At 41.7% G+C, this 14,407-nt stretch overlaps 1 pseudogene; it reads right to left on the reverse strand.

Annotated features, from left to right (window-relative positions):
* Positions 1-6,976: 6,976 nt before the first annotated feature.
* On the reverse strand, positions 6,977-7,991 carry LOC143689645 (mitochondrial genome maintenance exonuclease 1 pseudogene; annotated as a pseudogene).
* Positions 7,992-14,407: the final 6,416 nt, after the last annotated feature.

Here is a 14,407-nt window from a genome sequence, read left to right on the forward strand (position 1 = left end):
ACCCCAAAGAAACTACTTAACCCTTCAGAACTTGAGACTTTTCATTGATGAAACAGAGATGACCATAACCACCTGCAGCATTGTCATCGGCCCTCAGTGATATGCCATCTCTCCAGTTCTGCACAGTGTCCCACCTTCATAGCAAAAGGTCCCAAACAGCAACCATCCTCAATGGCTCCCATGGTTGGCAACATCACCTCTTGTGGCCAAAGCCAGGGTTATCCTTGATTCTTCTTTCCTCCCTGGTCCCCCAGAGTCTACCAGTCACCAAGCGCTGCTTGATCTTATCCCTTCACCTTTCATGAATCTTGCCCCTTTACATTCCATTGTATATCCATTGCCACCAGCCGAGCCCGAGTCTCCAGAATAGGCTCTTCACCAGCCGTCCTGCCTCCACTCGGATCCTGCCCAGTCCATTCTCCACATTGCAGCCAGAGCGAGCTGTCAGAAATGCCAACCTGGTCTTAACACTTAAGACTCTCTCATGGCTTTCAGTTGCTTTCAGATCAGCACCCTAACTCCTTAGCATGGGGTACAGGGTTCCCCAATATCTGAGCCCTGCCTACACTTCAAGTCTCATCACTTGCACAATTGTTCTCCAGTCTCTGACACTTGCACCCAGCATCTGGGACACACTCCGCTCCCTCATACTTCCATAGTTTTGCTCTTTTTTTTTTTTTTATTAATTAACGGAAAAAAAGAAAAAAAAAGAAATTAACCCAACATTTAGAAATCATGCCATTTTACATATGCAATTAGTAATTCTTAACATCATCACATAGATGCATGATCATCGTTTCTTAGTACATTTGCATCGGTTTAGAAGAACTGGCAACACAACAGAAAAAGATATAGAATGTTAATATACAGAAAAAAATAAAAGTAATAACAATAGTAAAAAAAAAAAGACAAACAAACAACCAGACAGACAAAAAAAAGCAAAAAAACACAAACAAAAAAACAACAACAAAAAACAAAAACCTATAGCTCAGATGCAGCTTCATTCAGTGTTTTAACATGATTACTTTACAATAGGTATTATTGTGCTGTCCATTTTTGAGTTTTTGTATCTAGTCCTGTTGCACAGTCTGTATCCCTTCAGCTCCAATTGCCCATTATCTTACCCTGTTTCTAACTCCTGCTGGACCCTGTTACCAATGACATATTCCAAGTTTATTCTCGAATGTCGGTTCACATCATTGGGACCATACAGTATTTGTCCTTTAGTTTTTGGCTAGACTCACTCAGCGTAATGTTCTCTAGGTCCATCCATGTTATTACATGCTTCATAAGTTTATCCTGTCTTAAAGCTGCATAATATTCCATCGTATGTATATACCACAGTTTGTTTAGCCACTCGTCTGTTGATGGACATTTTGGCTGTTTCCATCTCTTTGCAATTGTAAATAACGCTGCTATAAACATTGGTGTGCAAATGTCCGTTTGTGTCTTTGCCCTTAAGTCCTTTGAGTAGATACCCAGCAATGGTATTGCTGGGTTGTATGGCAATTCTATATTCAGCTTTTTGAGGAACCACCAAACTGCCTTCCACAGTGGTTGCGCCATTTGACATTCCCACCAACAGTGGATAAGTGTGCCTCTTTCTCCGCATCCTCTCCAGCACTTGTCATTTTCTGTTTTGTTGATAATGGCCATTCTGGTGGGTGTGAGATGATATCTCATTGTGGTTTTGATTTGCATTTCTCTAATGGCCAGGGACATTGAGCATCTCTTCATGTGCCTTTGGGCCATTTGTATTTCCTCCTCTGAGAGGTGTCTATTGAAGTCTTTTTCCCATTTTGTAATTGGGTTGGCTGTCTTTTGTTGTTGAGTTGAACAATCTCTTTATAAATTCTGGATACTAGACCTTTATCTGATATGTCATTTCCAAATATTGATTCCCATTGTGTAGGCTGTCTTTCTACTTTCTTGATGAAGTTCTTTGATGCACCAAAGTGTTTAATTTTGAGGAGCTCCCATTTATTTATTTCCTTCTTCAGTGCTCTTGCTTTAGGTTTAAGGTCCATAAAACTGCCTCCAGTTGTAAGTTTCATAAGATATCTCCCTACATTTTCCTCTAACTGTTTTATGGTCTTAGACCTAATGTTTAGATCTTTGATCCATTTTGAGTTAACTTTTGTATAGGGTGTGAGAGATGGATCTTCTTTCATTCTTTTGCATATGGATATCCAGTTCTCTAGGCACCATTTATTGAAGAGACTGTTTTGTCCCAGGTGAGTTGGCTTGACTGCCTTATCAAAGATCAAATGTCCATAGATTAGAGGGTCTATATCTGAGCACTCTATTCGATTCCATTGGTTGATATATCTATCTTTATGCCAACCCATGCTGTTTTGATCACTGTGGCTTCATAATATGCCTTAAAGTCAGGCAGCGCGAGAACTCCAGCTTCGTTTTTTTTCCTCAAGATGTTTTTAGCAATTCGGGGCACCCTGCCCTTCCAGATAAATTTGCTTATGGTTTTTCTATTTCTGAAAAATAAGTTGTTGGGATTTTGATTGGTATTGCATTGAATCTGTAAATCAATTTAGGTAGGATTGACATCTTAACTATATTTAGTTTTCCAATCCATGAACACGGTATGCCCTTCCATCTATGTAGGTCTTCTGTGATTTCTTTTAACAGTTTTTTGTAGTTTTCTTTATATAGGTTTTTTGTCTCTTTAGTTAAATTTATTCCTAGGTATTTTATTCTTTTAGTTGCAATTGTAAATGGGATTCATTTATTGATTTCCCCCTCAGCTTGTTCATTACTAGTGTATAGAAATGCTACAGATTTTTGAATGTTGATCTTGTAACCTGCTATTTTGCTGTATCCATTTATTACCTCTAGTAGTTTTGTTGTGGATTTTTCTGGGTTTTCGACGTATAGTATCATATCGTCTGCAAACAGTGATAGTTTTACTTCTTCCTTTCCAATTTTGATGCCTTGTATTTCTTTTTCTTGTCTAATTGCTCTGGCTAGAACCTCCAACACAATGTTGAATAATAGTGGTGATAGTGGACATCCTTGTCTTGTTCCTGATCTTAGGGGGAAAGTTTTCAATTTTTCCCCATTGAGGATGATATTAGCTGTGGGTTTTTCATATATTCCCTCTATCATTTTAAGGAAGTTCCCTTGTATTCCTATCTTTTGAAGTGTTTTCAACAGGAAAGGATGTTGAATCTTGTCAAATGCCTTCTCTGCATCAATTGAGATGATCATGTGATTTTTCTGCTTTGATTTGTTGATATGGTGTATTACATTAATTGATTTTCTTATGTTGAACCATCCTTGCATACCTGGGATGAATCCTACTTGGCCATGATGTATAATTCTTTTAATGTGTTGTTGGATACGATTTGCTAGAATTTTATTGAGGATTTTTGCATCTATATTCATTAGAGAGATTGGTCTATAGTTTTCTTTTTTTGTAATATCTTTGCCTGGTTTTGGTATGAGGGTGATGTTGGCTTCATAGAATGAATTAGGTAGTTTTCCCTCCACTTTGATTTTTTTGAAGAGTTTGAGGAGAGTTGGTACTAATTCTTTCTGGAATGTTTGATAGAATTCAGATGTGAAGCCGTCTGGTCCTGGACTTTTCTTTTTAGGAAGCTTTTGAATGACTAATTCAATTTCTTTACTTATGATTGGTTTGTTGAGGTCATCTATTTCTTCTTGAGTCAAAGTTGGTTGTTCATGTCTTTCCAGGAACCCGTCCATTTCATCTAAATTGTTGTATTTATTAGCGTTAGTTGTTCATAGTATCCTGTTATTACCTCCTTTATTTCTGTGAGGTCAGTAGTTATGTCTCCTCTTCCATTTCTGATCTTATTTATTTGCATCCTCTCTCTTCTTCTTTTTGTCAATCTTGATAGGGGCCCATCAATCGTATTGATTTTCTCATAGAACCAACTTCTGGTCTTATTGATTTTCTCTATTGTTTTCATGTTTTCAATTTCATTTATTTCTGCTCTGATCTTTGTTATTTCTTTCCTTTTGCTTGCTTTGGGATTAGTTTGCTGTTCTTTCTCCAGTTCTTCCAAGTGGACAGTTAATTCCTGCATTTTTGCCTTTTCTTCTTTTCTGATATAGGCATTTAGGGCAATAAATTTCCCTCTTAGCACTGCCTTTGCTGCATCCCATAGGTTTTGATATGTTGTATTTTCATTTTCATTCGCCTCTAGGTATTTACTAATTTCTCTTGCAATTTCTTCTTTGACCCACTCATTGTTTAAGAGTGTGTTGTTGAGCCTCCACGTATTTGTGATTTTTCTGGCACTCCGCCTATTATTGATTTCCAACTTCATTCCTTTATGATCCGAGAAAGTGTTGTGTATGATTTCAATCTTTTTAAATTTGTTAAGACTTGCTTTGTGACCCAGCATATGGTCTATCTTTGAGAATGATCCATGAGCACTTGAGAAAAAGGTGTATCCTGCTGTTGTGGGATGTAATGTCCTATAAAATGTCTGTTAAGTCTAGCTCATTTATAGTAATATTCAGATTCTCTATTTCTTTATTGATCCTCTGTTTAGATGTTCTCTCCATTGATGAGAGTGGGGAATTGAAGTCTCCAATTATTATGGTATGTGTGTCTATTTCCCCTTTCAGTGTTTGCAGTGTATTCCTCACGTATTTTGGGGCATTCTGGTTCGGTGCGTAAATATTTATGATTGTTATGTCTTCTTGTTTAATTGTTCCTTTTATTAGTATATAGTGTCATTCTTTGTCTCTTTTAACTGTTTTACATTTGAAGTCTAACTTGTTGGATATTAGTATAGCCACTCCTGCTATTTTCTGGTTGTTATTTGCATGAAATATCTTTTCCCAACCTTTCACTTTCAACCTATGTTTATCTTTGGGTCTAAGATGTGTTTCCTGTAGACAGCATATAGAAGGATCCTGTTTTTTAATCCATTCTGCCAGTCTATGTCTTTTGATTGGGGAATTCAGTCCATTAACATTTAGTGTTATTACTGTTTGGATAATATTTTCCTCTACCATTTTGCCTTTTGTATTATATATATCATATCTGACTTTCCTTCTTTCTACACTCTTCTCCATACCTCTCTCTTCTGTCTTTTCGTTTCTGGCTCTAGTGCTCCCTTTAGTATTTCTTGCAGAGCTGGTCTCTTGGTCACAAATTCTCTCAGTGACTTTTTGTCTGAGAATGTTTTAATTTCTCCCTCATTTTTGAAGGACAATTTTGCTGGATATAGGAGTCTTGGTTGGCAGTTTTTCTCTTTTAGTTATTTAAATATATCATCCCACTGTCTTCTATCCTCCATGGTTTCTGCTGAGAAATCTACACATAGTCTTATTGGGTTTCCCTTGTATGTGATGGATTGTTTTCCTCTTGCTGCTTTCAAGATCCTCTCTTTCTCTTTGACCTCTGACATTCTAACTAGTAAGTGTCTTGGAGAATGCCTATTTGGGTCTAATCTCTTTTGAGTGCACTGCACTCTTGGATCTGTAATTTTAGGTCTTTCATAAGAGTTGGGAAATTTTCAGTGATAATTTCTTCCATTAGTTTTACTCCTCCTTTTCCCTTCTCTTCTCCTTCTGGGACACCCACAACACGTATATTTGTGCGGTTCATATTGTCCTTGAGTTCCCTGATACCCTGTACAAATTTTTCCATTCTTTTCTGGATAGTTTCTGTTTCTTTTTGGAATTCAGATGTTCCATCCTCCAAATCACTAATTCTATCTTCTGTCTCTTTAAATCTATCATTTTAGGTATCCATTGTTTTTTCCATCTTTTCTACTTTATCCTTCACTTCCATAAGTTCTGTGATTTGTTTTTTCAGTTTTCTATTTCTTCTTTTTGTTCAGCCCATGTCTTCTTCATGTCCTCCCTCAATTTATCGATTTCGTTTTTGAAGTTTTCCATTTCTGTTCGTATATTCAGCATTAGTTGTCTCAGCTCCTGTATCTCATTTGAACTATTGGTTTGTTCCTTTGACTGGGCCATATTTTCAATTTTTTGAGTGTGATCCGTTATCTTCTGCTGGCGTCTGGGCATTTAGACAGATTTCCCTGGGTGTTGGACCCAACAGTTTGGAAGATTTTTCTTTGAAATCTGTGGGTTCTGTTTTTCTTATCCTGCCCAGTAGGTGGTGCTCGTGGCACGCGTTTGTCTGCGGGTCCCACCAGGAAAAGGTCCTGTGGGCCCTTTAACTTTGGAAAACTCTCACTGTCGGGGAGGTTCACCAGCCGAAGCGGCTTGGAAGAGTGCCAGCCAGCCCGGGGTCCAAACGCGGGGAGGGTTGCCGGCCGCCCCAGCCCGGGTGAGCGCCCATCCTAATTTCCTAGTCTGCCCGGTGCACCAAGCGTGGTGGGAGGGCGCCAGCCACCATGGCCCGGGACAGTGCACCATTCCCAGGGAGTCACGTGTTTGGAAGGTCCCCCCTGTCACCGTTCTCCGCGGCCTGGGGATTTCCGATCCAATTCTCTCAGTTGGTCCAGGGGGCCGCACATGGTGTGGGTGCCAACCACTGCGGTTTGAGGGGACCGCCTGTCCAATTCTCCCAGCCGGCCCGGGAAGGGGGAAGGGAGGGACTCTGGCCGCTTGCCGCCCCACCCGGTGAAGCCTGCGCCCCTCGTAGATCTCACCAGAGCAGGTTCTCTCAGCCAGTCAGCCATTCCAGGATGGGGTACGCTGTCTTTTTGATCTCTGTTGTGGCTTTGCGAGCTGTTCTGTATCGTTTCTACTCCCCTAGTAGCTGTTCTGGAGGAGGAACTAAGATCCACGCATCTTACTAAGCTGCCATCTTCTCCGGAAGTCTCACCCTAGCTTTTTAAATCTAAACTTTTCTCTCTGTTTGGTTACAATACATTTCAACAAAGTAATACTTCCACTTGTGCTAACTAAGCTTATAGATTCTGTGGCATCTCCATTTTTAGATCATAGTAATTAGCAATTATCTTCCCAAACTGTTTTAAAGTGCAGAAAGTTACCAAACAGCCTCCTGCTTCCTACTCTGGTTTATGAATATTTTGTTTCTTTTCCTTCTCAATATATTCTTCTAGTCGTAGAAGCCACTTGGGCCAGTACTGAGAACAGAGCTCTGGGTCCATGAAATGTGGGTGGGCAGGGGATCCGTCTTTATAGGCCACCACGATTAAGGCACATTGAACCTGAAAGTTATAGTTGGCATCATGGTTTATGGCACCAACGTATGCTACAACTTGCAGTGGGTTGTCAAACGTATTTTGGATAAAAGGCTTTGGTTTTCTGATGTCTTCCAATCGATCACACACAGCTTACCTTGATACTCAGCCACACAGTCCAGCAGACCTGCATACTTTAGGGTCTCGTGCTGAACAGCACTTTCAAGAGCTCGCACTCCACTGACATCTTTCAGTATCTGCTGGACACTTTTAATGTAGCCAGATTCAAGGAGGTTTTCATCTCTCTCTTTTAAATTTCCCTGGGGGGAAAGTGTGTATTCCAAGGCTTCATGGAACTGTTTCCCTTGTTTGAAGTATATTCTGCAAAGCCATCTTCTCCTAGTTCCAGAATCATCTGCTGCTTCCACCTGTCCAAATAGAAGATCTGTTGTGAGGTCATGGTCTGTTGAAGAACCCGGGTCACACTTGGTACCACATTCCTTTTCAAAGGGATTTTCAAAGGAATTGAAAGATCACTTGAATTTGATTTTACACATTTCTCTGGATTGAAGAGAGGAAGCCAGTTCCCTGGCACTCTAGCTTGATCATCTTGTTTTGGGGTTTACACTTACTCACAGGCCCATAGAGTAAAGCATCTTCCTCGAAAAGTGATTCTGGGTTCTGAGCATGGCCTCTGGAGGACAATATAGATTGTACTAAATTAGAGTATTTATCTTGGTCCACTTCTTCATAAGAGTTCACTTTTTTCTTCCGGTCACATGAAGAGGTAGGAGAGAAACCCACACAAGGTGCTGGTTCTACAGAAAACCTCTTTGAAATTCTAAGCTGCCTGCAAATGGTCTGAAAAGCCTTCATCTTTAGATTTTTTTTTTTGATGGTCACTTCCCTCCTGTCAGCTTGCAACGTCCAGGACCTTTTATATTTTTGGCTTCCTCAGAAGAGGCCAGGCAGGAATGCAGAACCTTACTGAACTCCCCTGGCGCAAAGAACCGCTCAGGACCGAGACTCAACACCTCTAGTTTTGTATGTTCATGAGGTTAACTCTTTGCATGCAGTAATATCATCTTTACATCTGCCTGCTAATGATTTGATTTGAAAACCCTACCCTCCATGAAATATCAAGAAGCTTCAGTAACTAGTGTTTCTAATTTTGGTGTGATAAAAAATCATTTCCTTTTTCTGATTTCTTTAAGTTTGTTATGTTCTTTAAAAATAAAAATAAAAATTCCTCAATTAAATTCCTACATCATTTGCTTTAAAATTTTTAATAGAGAAAAAGCTAAGAATTCATAATCCAAATTTTGTGATATCTCATAAATTTTGTTAAAATACCCTTTAAAAATCCCTCTACATAATCTGGAATAGCAATTTTAATTTCTTCTATAATTCAATGTATATGCAAGAAAGTATGTTTCCTACATTTGTCAAGCATTTTATTTATTTTTATTTAATCTCAACCAGTGGCTGTTGGATATATTCTATTGCAGCCATGGGATTTGTATTCTTTTAATTTATATTAAAGTTTTCTTTGTAGAAATTCCTTTGTTTAATTTTGTTGCTTTTTTTTTCCTTTTTTATTGTATAAAATAACATATATGCAAAGCAGAGAAAGAAAAAGGCAATGGTTTTCTAAGCTCTCTTCAACAAGTAGTTACAAGACAGACCCCAGAGTTTGTCATGGGCTACCATACAATCTTCTCAGGTATTTCTTTCTAGCTGCTCCAGAATACATAAGGCTAGAAGGAATAAATATTTTTTTTTACCATCGCAATTGACTTTTTTCTTTTTTGTGAAAAACAACATATATACAAAAAAGCAATAAATTTCAAATCACAGCACCACAATTACTTGTAGAACATATTTGGCATGGGTTACAATTCCACAATTTTAGGTTTTTACTTCTAGCTGCTCTAAGATACTGAAGACTGGTCCATTATATTGATAACATTATGCTGATTGCTACTGAGCAAGGAATAGCAACTACTCTAGACTCATTGGTAAAGCATTTGCATGTCAAAGGATGGGAGATAAATCCAACAAAATTTCAGGGGTCTTCCACCTCAATGAAATTTCTAGACATCCAGCAGTGTGGGAAGAATACACTGTTACAGCTGGCCTTTCCTATAGCCATAAAAGAGGCACAATGCTTAGTTTTATTTTGAAGGCAAACTATTTCTCCCTTGGGTATGCTACTCTGGTCTATTTACAGAGTGACTCTGTGTACTCTATTTACAAGTAACTTTGTAAGTAGGCCAGAGTAGTACACCCAAATGAGGATAATTTAGCTACTTTGGGCTCTCCATGCCTCTGACTTTTGAGTGGAGAATATAAGAAGAGGCTCTGCAACAGGTCAGGCTGCTGTGCCAGCTGCTTTACCACTTTGGTCAAATGATCTAGAAGATCCAATGGCTCTGGAAGTTTCAATGGCAAACAGAGTACTGTTTGGAGTCTTTGTCAAGCCTTCAGAGGACAATCACAGTGCTGACCTTGCCATTAGGATTTTGGAGCAAAGTCTTGCCATCCCCTTCAGATAACTACCTTCATTTTGAGAAACAGCTTTTGGCCTACTACTGGACCTTAGTAGAGTCAAAATTTAACTATGAATCACCAAAGTCCCATGAGACCTGAGTTGTACATCATAAACTGGATATTGTCTGGCCCACCAAGCCACAAATTTGGGCAGCAGCACTCCATTATCAAATGCAAGTGGTATACATGAGACCAGGCTGGAGGAGGCCTTGAAAATAAGTTACATAAGGAATGACCCAAATACCGATGGCCTCCACACTCTTGCCACATTGCCTCCCTTTCCCAATCCACAGCTGTGGCCTTGTGGGGAGTTCCCTATGACCAACTGACTAAAGATGAGAAAATTTGGGCTTGCTATACAATCAGTCCCACATGATACACAGGTTACACCTGAAAGTGGACAGCTGCAGCACCACAAACCCTTTCTGGGACATCCCTGAAGGACAGCGGTAAAGGGAAATGTTTACAGGGGAAGAATTTTGAGCAGAGAACCTAGTTGTCCATTTTGCTTTTAAGGAGAAATGGCTGGAGGTGTGTTTGTATAGAGATTCATGGGATATAATCAATGGTTTGACCGTATGGTCAGGGACTTAGAAGGTACATGATTGAAAAATTATAGACAAAGGCATGTGGATAGACCTTTCTGAATGGGCAAAAAATCATAAAGATATTTGTGTCCTATGTGAATTTTCATCAGAGGGTGACTGAAGCAGGGGAGGATTTTAATAATCAAGTGACTAGGATGACCCATTCTGTGGATACCAGTCAGCCCCTTTCTCTAGACACTCCTTTCATTGAGCAATAGGTTCATGAACAAAGTGACCATGCAGGTTTGGAGGTGACAAATGTGCTTAACAACATAGACTTTTACCAACCAAGGCTGACCTGGCTACAGACACTGCTGAGTGGCCAGTTTGCTAGCAGTAGACAAACACTCAGTCCTTGATATGGCACCATTTCCTAAAATGATCTGCTTGCTAACTGGTGGGAGGTGGATTACACTGGACCACTTGCATCATGGAAGATTTTGTTCTTACTAGAATAGACACCTACTATGGATATGGATTTGCATTTCTTGAACACAGTGTTTGTGCAGAATTACCTGTGGACTTATAGAATGCCTTATCCAGCATCATGGTATTCCAAACAGCATTGCTTCTGATCAAGGAAACTTCTTCACAGCAAATGAAATACAGGAATGGGCACATGCTCATGAAATTCACTGGTCTTACCATGTTCTCCATTATCCCTAAGCAGCTGGATTGATAGCATGTTGAAATGGCTTTTTAAAACTCACTTAGAGCACCAACTGAGTGGCAATACATTGCAGTCCTAGGAAAATGTTCTCCAAAAGATTATAGATACTCTACATAAGCATCCACTCTATGGCGCTGTTTCTCCTATAGCCAAGGGTGGATTGGAGTAGTTCTATTAACTATCATTTTTAGTGATCCACTAGAAAAAAAAACTTTGTTTCCTGTCACCAAGACCTTAAGCTCTGCTGTTCTACAGGCCTTAAATTCCAAAAGGAGTGCTTCCAGTAGCAATCAAAACAATGGTTCATTGAACTGGAAGTTAAGACTGCTACTTAGCTATCTTGAGTTCCCCATGCTTCTGAATCAACAGGCAAAGATGGAAATTAACTGTACTGGCTTCAGTGATTCAACTGTAATATCTGTAAGGTTGGGAGAACAGGGAAGGTCACCATGACTTGAGCTGTGTAAAATGTGCCACCCCTTCTAGACATCATCTAACCCCCTTGCTTAAAAACCACCCACACCAGGACCCAGTGGCGAGCTCACAACTCCCTACCTTGAGTTCTGGGCCACCCGGTTTCCTCTATCCTCTTTCCTCCACATATCCAGTGACAAGGGATCCCTTGGCCCGCTGCTACATCCACCACAGATTGGGTAAGTCCCTTCCCTCCTAGCCCTGCTGTCGGGTCTCACCATTCTGAGAGAGCCTGTCTGTAAATTACCCTCCAAAAATTGTGAATTCATGTCAGGTTCTCTTCAGAGGGCTGAGGTGAACAGGGATACCCACAAACCTCATACCCTTTCCTGGGACTCGAAAAGTCATGGGGACACCCACCTCTCATTTCCCTCCAAATTTTCAGGTCCAGGACCTGAAAGGGCCTCAAACCAGGGTGAGACGTCCCCTGGGGTGATGAGCCCCTGTTCATAAGACCTCCAAGGACTGTCTCAGGGTGTGGGGATGCCAACAGCCCCTGGACCGGTCTTTTCTCCTTTCAGACCCATCAGTATGGGCAGCAAATCCTTGAAAGCCAAACCCTCTACCCCGCTGGGTTGTCTCCTGACTAACCTATCAACACCGGATTTACTTCCAGACATCTGGCCAAAATGCCTCACTTACTTTTGTAAAAAGGCTTGGCCCCAATATCAGTTGGACAATAATTCTCATTGGCCTGAGGATGGGACTTTTGATTTTAATATCCTTACAAACCACTGCAACTTTTGCCAGAGGAACAACAAATGGGCCAAAATTCCTTATCCAGGATTTTCTTCTGTGCTCCTGCCCCTCTCTCTGTACTTCCTGCTCTATGGCTCAGATTCTTCTAGCCAAAGAAACCCCCAAGCCCTCGCTCCTGGACAAACAGTCTGATGAAACTTCTTCCTTTTCTGACCCCCTCGATTCATCTTCCTTTAAACAACCAGGGCCTCCACCATATTGAGGGAAACTATCCTCTTCTCCCCCGCTCTACCCTCCTCTCCCTCCAGTGGCGCTCCCACCGCCAGCTTGCCCTCCTCTTTCCCCTTCTGCACCGGTGACACTCCAGCCACCATCTTACCCTCCTCTTCCTCCTTCTCCACTGGCGGCACTTCATCCACCATCTTGTCCCTCTCTTTCCCCTTCTGCTCTAGCGGCTCTCCAGCCACCACCTTATCCTTCTCTTCCTCCTTCTACTCCAGCAGCTCTCCAACTGCCACCGTGACCCCTTCCCCCTTCACCGGCTCCTCTGCCACTGCCTAATCCTTCGCCGTCCTCAATAGCCTTGCCATCCTCACCTGTAAGTTCCCATACCCGCTCAAAAAGTGCTTTACTCTGTCCCCTCAGGGAAGTTGCAGGACCTGAAGGGTTAATTCAAGTACACACTCCCTTCTCCCTGGCTGATCTCTCTCACATTGAAAAATGGTTGGGCTCCTTCTCCAGCGATCCAACTACCTATACTAAAGAATTCCAATATCTGGCTAATGCCTGCGACCTTACCTGGCATGACATTCATGGAATCTGCTCTTTTCCCTAACTACAGACAAAATGGACCACATTTTCAATGCGGCCAGGGCTCATGCTAACCAGGTGCATATAACCGACCACACCATGTCGGTAGGGGCCGAGGCAGTACCAGATCAAAAGCCAGGGTGGGACTATTAAATTGACACTCCAGTGGGGAGAAATGGATGGATTCGGCAAGACAAAATGCTTACATGCCTCATAGCCAGCATGCAAAAAGCTTCCCATAAAGTTGTAAACTTTCATAAGTTAAGGGAAATTACTCAAGGTCCTGAAGAAAATCCTGCCACTTTTCTAAACTGGCTCACAGAAGCCCTCTCCCAATACACCTGCTTAGACCCTAACTCAGAGGCTTATAAAGCCATCTTAGCCACACATTTTATATCCCAGTCAGCTCCGGATATAAGGCGCAAACTTAAAAAAATTGAGGACGGTCCTCAGGCCCCTATTCGTGACCTGGTAAACACGGCCTTTAAAATTTTTAATACTCGTGATGAATTAGAGAGTGTGGAGAAAGAGTCCCGGGACCGCCAAAGGGCGAATTTACAAACCCAATCCCTGATTGCAGCCCTGCGGCCCACTTCAACTGACAAGAAGCTGGTTACAGCTAATCTACCACCAGGAAAATGCTTCAAATGTGACCTCAATGGACAGTGGTCCCACCAGTGCTCCAATCCTTGACCGCCCAAGGGACCATGCCCTCTCTGTGGGAAAAAGGGACATTGGAAAAGTGACTGCCCCTCGGTGCCTAGCCATGGAGGGTCCGTCCTTCCAACCCCTGACCCACCACTGGCAGTCCTGGGCCTGGCCAACGATGACTGATGACACCCGACCTCAGCAACTCCGATCACCCTTGTCGAGCCCAGGGTAACAATCAAGGTAGCAGGTAAGTTGACATCCTTTTTAGTGGACATGGGGGCTACCTTCTCTGTCCTCCCCTCTTACTTGGGTCACCTTCTCCCTTCCCAGGTCACAGTTATGGGCATAGATGGCCATCCTTCACACCCCTTAACTACTGGACCACTTACATGTTTAACAGAAGGCTACCCATTACACACTCTTTCTTAGTGATGCCTTCCTGCCCCAGCCCACTAGTAGGGTGGGATCTTCTCACCAAATTAGGAGCCTCACTTCACTGGACACAAAAATCTCACATGAATTTACTAATACCCATATGTGTGGCCTCCACTTCCACCCAGGGTTCCACCCTTCCCTCACCTCCTCTACCGCCTCACCTAGTGAACCCAGAGGTATGGGATACCTCAACTCCCCTATAGCTTCCCATCATAAACCGGTTCTAATCCAGCTAAAGAATCCCTCCTCATTCCCGTCTTGGCCACAATTTCCCATCTCCATAACCCATTGAAAAGGACTCCAACCCATCACTAACCAGCTCAAGGGAAATGGACTCCTTATACCCACTAACTCACCATATAACACCTCTATTTTGCCTGTCAAAAAACCTGATGGTTCTTATCATCTAGTCCAAG

The sequence above is a fragment of the Tamandua tetradactyla genome, chromosome 7, assembly GCF_023851605.1.
Source record: "Tamandua tetradactyla isolate mTamTet1 chromosome 7, mTamTet1.pri, whole genome shotgun sequence".
Lineage (NCBI taxonomy): Eukaryota > Metazoa > Chordata > Mammalia > Pilosa > Myrmecophagidae > Tamandua > Tamandua tetradactyla.